Genomic DNA, 8320 nt, shown 5'->3' on the forward strand with positions numbered 1-8320 from the left:
TTCTAGGTTCCCGCCATTAAAGGGTGTGTTCAGTTCTGGTCGAGGTGAAAATTTAGGCTTTAATATTTTGCAAGATATTCAGAAAGCACTCTATGAGATGTCAAAGAGCATGCAATTCTAAGGCGTATCAAAAGTTTATTTGATGAAAATCAGTTTTGAAATGGCTGAGATATCTAAAAACAAGGTGAAACAAAGAGATCCTAATAAAAGTGGGACATGTCGCCTTTTATTATTATCACACTTTTGGATATCTCGGCCATTTGAAAACCAATTTTCATCAAATAAATGTTGAATCCTTCTTAAAATTCCATGCTTTTTCATATTTCATATGAGGTTTCTCATTATCTCACTTAGGAATATTCAAAACATGAATCCCCACCTCAACCAGAACTGTACAGTCCCTTTAACACTTCGTATTTGTTTCTTTCTGGGCCAAAGTGTGTGGAAAGGACCTACTGCTCCCCCCCCCCCCCCCCCCCCCCCCCACTTGAGAGGCCCATGATCAAGGGTTTCAAAAGAAAGGGGGAGCTGAAAATAAAAGAAAATGAAAGGGGCAGATCGGAGGAAGGAGATATAATAAGCAATGGAGAGGAAGTGAGAATGGAGGGAGAATGAGAAGGAACACTCGAAGAAGAAATGTGTCGGGAACCAAGTGATATAAAAGACTTCCAACCTAGAACCTAGAACCTAGAACCTGTCTGGCGTTCAGGCTTTCCAGGAGACAAGCAAAGCTTTATGATAAAGTAAGGATACAAGATTTTCATTCCATCAGTACAGTAATTAACTACCTTTGAATGGATGGTCAAAGTTTCCTGAAACTTCACTGATGATATTCTACACTGATATTCCAACAATTCTTACTGAATCCCATAAATACTTTGTGTATTTCGAATAAATACTCCTGTAAGATACAAGCGAGCACCTGTGTCCGCACGTCGTACTGCTGCATGAATCCAAACGGTCGACAGGTTATCGAAATACGAGCCACATAACATCTTTGACCCCTGACCCCGTGGGAACTTTTCCAGGGACGCCTTGTGTCATAGTGAAGAAAACATCATATCCCTCTGTCAATCTGAGACATCTTTATATATACGTTTTCACTCCCTTCACGCATAAAGCGTGATTTACACTTCACAAAAATATTTTGTATGAATAGCTACACAATTTGTTATGTCCCCATATTTCGTGAAAGGATGTCATCAAAAAGCAATATGAAATTGCGGGTCTGAGCAAGCTTAGGTATTAGCAATGACAATATTGAAATGGTCTTTCCTATTTGCTTCTACATTTACTGTTTTGCAGGGGCTAAAATCTTATTTCGTTCTCCCTGATTTGTTTTGTTTTGTTTTGTTTTGTTTTGTTATGTTATCCCCTTCAATTCTGAAGTTTCCGGGGGACCCAGGGTCTGTTCGCAGACCCTGGGTCCATCCACAAACAGGCACTTCGTTTCTCTTTCCAATCAAACTGCATATCATTTGCGAATTTTCGCCGAAGTAAGTGTGATTCTTTCATAGTTTGAAATAAAGGATGAGAGGGATTTTTCCACAAAGAAATTTCTCATCATCAATCACCTACAGCTATACATTAAGTTAGTTAATATTGAAGCAGCTACTCTTCAAGTTTCAAGTTTCAAGTTTCAAGTTTATTTTCCACATCTCATAAAAAGAAAAATGAAATCAATGTGATTTCATGTGAGCATAACAAAAATGAACACACAGAAAAACAATCAATAACAAAATAACGCACATGTATAAAAATCAGAGTTTGTGACTCGGGATATGTGGCGAGTGTGGAGGGGAACAGCAATAGGCCATTGACCTTTCGAGGCCGAACCCCATAGACAAAAAATGAAAAAAGAGAGTCATTTAAAATAATGATATCATAATTAACAGTTATCAATTAAAGCATTACAGAATAATTAACAACAAGCACATAAAACAATTACAAGTACTAAATGCACTTACAGAGGACAAAATAAGACACAAATTACAAAACAAAAACGGTCTACAAAACGGGACATTATGTAGCACTAAGCCAGATCGGACTACACATCTATACAATAATTTGAAATAAGCTGTAACTTATATTTTCTTCTGAATGATGCAAGAGATGGACTTTGTTTTAAATCAATGTTTAAACTGTTCCACAATTTTGGACCTAAAAATCTTATACTACTTCTTGATATCTTATATCGGTAAAATGGAACGTACATATTGCACGAATTTCGGGTTTCATAAAAATTTATAGATCTATTAAATGCAAAGTAAGAGCTGAAAATTTGAGGTAAATAACCTTTAGAGTGTTTATACATAAAACTGGCTACTTGAATCAAATAAACATCATTTACTTTGAGCATATTCAACTTCTTAAAAAGAAAATCAGTAGATGTTAAAAAAGCTGAATTCGTTATAACACGGATTGCACGCTTTTGCAAAATATATACTCTGTTCAATAAATACATTGCACATTTCCCCCATGCACAAATACAATATGAAATATGTGGTAATATCATAGTATTATATAAATTCACTAAAATGCGCAGTGGTAAAAAACTTTTCATCCTATTCAAAACACCAATAACTTTAGATATTTTACAAGATATATCATTGATGTGATATTTCCAACTCAAATGTTCATCAACTATGACACCTAAAAATTTAACATTCTGAGCCTCTGTTATTCTATTTTCATACAACATTATATTCAATGAACTAGTATCTATTTTGACATTGTTTGGTCTGAATACCATATAAACAGTTTTTTCATAATTTATTGTAAGTTTATTGACAACAAACCAATCACACACCTTCTTTAGTTCAGTATTCAACAATGCTGTCATATCATGTATATTTTTGCCAGATAAAAATAAATTGGTGTCATCTGCAAACATAATTGGGTTTAAAATATCACTCACAAAACACAGATCATTTACATATATCAGAAAAAGCAATGGTCCTAATACAGAACCTTGAGGAACACCAACATTTATAAAATTATATTTTGAGTAATGATTATCAATAAATACATATTGTTGTCTGTCTGTTAAATAACTTTCAAACCACTGTAAAACATTTCCCCTGATTCCATAATGATACATCTTCTTTAAAAGAATCGAAATATTAATAGAATCAAAAGCCTTTGATAAATCTAAAAACAAACCCAGAATTATTTTCTTTTCTTCAAATGCTGTAGATACATTATTAACAAACTCTAAAAGTGCCATATCTGTACTAAAACCTTCTCTGAAACCAAATTGTTTATTATACAAAATATTGTTTTTATCTAAAAAAGCTGTCAATCTCTTATGAACAAGTTTTTCAAATATTTTAGAAAAAACTGACAAAATTGAAATAGGTCTATAATTTGAACATGAATATTTATCTCCCTTTTTATATACGGGTATCACTTTTGCTAATTTTAAATCTGTGGGATATATACCTTGTTCAACTGAAGTATTAGAAATATGTGACAAGGGAAAAGAGATAAGATGGGCACATCGTTTTAAAACAGAAGAATCAACGCCATCATGGCCAGGAGATTTGTTTGCACTTAAACTCATAATAACAGATACAATATCTCCTTCACTAATTGGTGTAAAAAACATAGATTGAGAAAAATTATCTTTCATATAATGTGAGAAATCTTTATCTAAAGAAGAATGTGGCAGATTATTCATTAACTTAGTTCCAACACTACTGAAATAATCATTAAATGTATCAGCAATACTTTTCTTATCATCAATTGCTACACCATTATGCTCAATGTAATCACAACTATCTTTCTTACAATTCTTATTCAACAAATTATTGATTACTCTCCATGTACCTTTTAAATCACTCTTCACTTTGTCAAAGACATTTTGATAATAGGCACGTTTAGCTGCACGGATCATATTGCTAACAGTATTTCTATATTGCTTGTAAATGTGTTTACGATATTGAGTGGGATTTTTCAAATATTTTTTATACAATATATACTTTTTATGACACATCTTTTTCAGTTCTTTAGTAAACCAAGTTTGACAATTATTATTTTTCTTAATATTTACTTTTTTAAAAACAAAACATTCATTATACGTATCTAAAAATGTGCGCATAAAATATTCATATTTCTCATCAACCGTAGGAACTTCCACAAGATTATTCCATTTAACAGACTGTAACAAACCAAGAAATTTCACTATATTTACCTCATTAATAACTCTTCTGTATATATGCTTATCATCATCGTTATATACTCGACTACCATTATACACAATAAAAGGAGATAAGTGATCACTGACATCTGAAATGAGAATACCAGCTGTGACAACATTTTCTGAGCGGTTGATAAAAACATTATCGAATAAGCTAGCTGACGAGTTTGTTATTCTTGTCGGCTTGAATATCATAGGAGAAAAAGAAGATGAAATGAATAAATCTAAAAATTGATGTGTCACATTGTTATCAACCAATAGATCAACATTAAAATCACCTACTATAATACATTGTTTCCTTTCTTGAGATATTTTGTGGAATACAGGTTGTAGCATATCAATAAAAGACTGAATTCACCAGTAATGTGTGAATAATATGTAATGCATGTGTATTATTATTATCATCATTACTATTACCGTTCTTATATAGCGCATAATACCTTTGGCAAGGTCTCTATGCGCTGTAGAGAAAAAAAAAACACGAAAAGATAATTACAGAAACAAAGTGCTGAATACGTCACTGTCTATAGTGTCTTTGGTATGGCAAAGTGATGGTAGTGTCCACCCAGTAAGGTATACTGTACTCACTTCATAGTTCAACGAGTTACACGAGTTCGACGAAACAGGCGAAATTGTATGTCAGTCTATGTTTAGTAAAATTTTATTGCACATATGAATACTGATAGATAAAAATTAATTCCCTATGCGTTAAAAGCCAAATAAGGAGATGAGGAAACACAAAAACAAAAAGAGAGAAGAAAAAAACAAGCAAACAAAGGACAATAACAACTTTTTGCATCCCATACAGGAACGTCTATACACTGAAGAGCTATATCACTTGCTGTATGGGACCTATTAATCATAACTCTTATAGTGTTATTGCAGCCAGTGCATGTGGTTCTCTCTAAAGGAATGGATTTTCTCTTCAAGATGTATTTCAAACGATTTCGTGAAATATATGGAGACATTGTACATTAAAGTATTATATAAAGAGAAAATAGATAAACAAATAAAATTGATTAGGCTTACTCTGCAGACCATTGTGAAGGATTGTTATACTGAGATTAACTAAAAAGAAACACTTCACTTGCAAATTAATGAGTACTCGAAGCCCAATCTATACTCTGTATTACCACTTAATCATTTCAAGGACCTACATGTATTCCGCAGTCTAGGAGCTCTTCCACTATCTTCGTTATCTCTATTTTCCTCCGTATTGAGACAGAATCCTTCCACACATTTCACAAGAGAGTACAAGGAATTTGAGTCTGTCCACATAATGCCGTGAACCGACACTTGGTTTAAAGTCTCGAGGTCGGGTGCAGGGTCAAAATGTCGACCACAGGAATGCCATATACCATTTTAGTGTTATGATGGTTGCCCGGTTGCCCAGTGCCATCCACGTTGATCGTCGTTTTCATTTATTGCGTAAGATGTTGTGTTGTCAAATACCTTATTTGTGTCAAATCATGAAGAAATTATGAGACAACAAGGTGAGAAAGATATGTTTATTGCGATGCTGATTTCGTTACGATATTTTACAAACGCCTGTTCTGATAGTAAACAGTTTCACGTTAACATCGAATTAAACTGCCATATAGATGGCCTTCAATAAAATTCATCGTCACACAGGTTGCTACTTGCGAAGATTGAACAGTTATTGTTGTTTCACACCAGGCTTCGTATTCTAATTCTCAGATTGAACAGAAGATAGACCATGGTTGATATTTAATAAGTTTGTAAACTGCTCTTAACAAAGGAAAATGAACTTTATATTGTGATGTATTGTTATGTTGACCAGTGGATATATTATACATTATGATTATATATTTTTTCTCGTTTTTGTAGCCGCAGAGTAGATTGTTTCCATTGCTATCCATGATGTCACATTATACAAATAAGCAGGCAATGAGCAATATCATAAACCATGTCATAATTCTTACATCTTTGCTTTTCACTGAGAGAAGACGGTTGATAATATCACAAGTTGGTCTGTGAATGAAGCATAAGATCCTAAGAGTGACCTCTTTGATAAGAAAATGAGGAATTGATAATTTCAAGGAGCTGCCTCGTGCTGACAGTGTGCGCAGGTCTGTATACTCGATTATAATTATATGCGACATGCTCTTTCGACATGAACTTTGAAGCGCGGGTTTTTAGATGTCAAAAATTAACCAGACCGCTGCTGATTGGTGGTGGTTTGTACACGGTGGTGCAACTCCTTGAAACCAACATTTTATTTTTCTTTCCTTAATGGTGCCTGTTGTCATAGCCGTTATTTATATCGCTATATAACCGCGCACCGAGGAATGTACATTTCGATCTATGCCTTGATTATATACAAAGGGGGTACTTGACGCTATAGTACCGCCTTGATTACAAACAAAATAGGGAAGTAGCCTATACAGGTGATCAAAGTACAGATGCATAGTGTAATATAACAGAGTATAGATAGAAGGCTGTGGGGAAGCACTGAATCCAACTCTATCTTATTCCATTTCACTGTCGGTGCACGGCGATTTAAGTTTGGATGAAAAGGTTCTAGGTTCGAATCTTCTTCCAGCAGGATATCAGTATCAGTACCTGGCAGGAGAGAAACAAAAAAGCAAAAACAAAACAACAAAACAGTACAAAACAAGACAAACAGAAACATTCAATTGTTCCTTCATTTCTTATCTATCGTTTGCTTGTTTTGGGGGTGAGCCGACGACACCTGACACAAAAATTGAGGCACATGACTGACATTTATCAATCTTAGCTCGATTTAGCTTGGAAAAGTGAAACGCAGCTGTGTTGATTTTTAAGCAGTTTCGATCAAAATCAATATTTTTCCCCGATTAAGAATGAAACTACTCAATGGTAAACAATACTATTATTTCACACTGCTTCTATACCATTGAAATCACAGCTTCCGTCATATAACATGGAAAATGAGCCAGTTGGCAGTAACCAATAAGTTTTTACACATTCCGTCCTCCTAAGAAAACAATAATGATCATTACTAATTTACAATGTTTACAATCAAGGGCGTCAGATCTGTTACTTGTGAAGACTTTGAAATAAGGCTTTGATGATCTATTATAGATGAAACAAGATGATTCCACCACGTGCACGCCAACAACAACAACAACAACAAAAACGAAGAAGAAGAGGGAGAAAGCATTGCTTACATATTTTGTGTCTGTTATATCTTTTTTTTCATCCTATAGTAGAAACTAAACGCATGTTTGTCAGTTTGTTTCGTTTGTTTGTCTGTTTGTCTGTTTGTTTATTTGAAACAATGTCATATGATAATGATTCAGAGAATCAACTTGCGCCGTAACGGAAATTCACCTGCTGTCCATAATCATGTACGATAGGGAGGGTTTCATACGCCGAAATTGCTTTTGAGGAGTATACGCGGAGTTTGCAGGACTGACACATTACATTGTACCCGATCTTTTGTGACATGATGTTATATATATCATTATGCTGAAAGCCAAATGAGATCATTAACCAATTAATGCTTGTACAGCGTACACAACACAAATTATACTGCAACTTGAAAAAAAAAAGATATATGTGGTGCATGCATATAGCGACAACTTTCAGATATTTTCGCCGGACAGTTTTTGGCTTCAAGCAAAGAGGAACGTTGGGAGACCGAGGCAATGGTGCCATCAGCTCACAACACTCCCATTGGTAGTACACATTGGACTGGTATTCATTTGTTTTTAATCTATAATTCAACTTTTTCCCCTCCAAGTATCTCACTTCATTAGGCAAGGGATAACCAAAATTGTTATGACAAAACTATTTTCAAGCAAACACGCATGACCATAATCGTATCAATGATAACTTCTAAGATAACATTCACTAACCTCATTAATGATCAATAAATTTTTACTAATGAGATAACACCGGATGAAGACGAAGAAGTATACGTGAGAACAACTCATGATTTTTTTTTCCATGTGATCATGGCTGTTTCGTGCCTGGTGGGGTAGCTCTATGTTGTAAGAGAAAACAACATTGGACCAATGGCATGCGCGGGCGCCTAAAGTGTGTACCCATGCAGACCTCCGGCCTCACGCGATATCCCCGTCCGCAACGGCAAACACAACCTGAAGCAAATCAGTGTTT

The sequence above is a fragment of the Diadema antillarum genome, unplaced genomic scaffold (assembly GCF_040938485.1).
Source record: "Diadema antillarum isolate AM-2024a unplaced genomic scaffold, OU_Dant_1.0 seq00001229_RagTag, whole genome shotgun sequence".
Taxonomy (NCBI): domain Eukaryota; kingdom Metazoa; phylum Echinodermata; class Echinoidea; order Diadematoida; family Diadematidae; genus Diadema; species Diadema antillarum.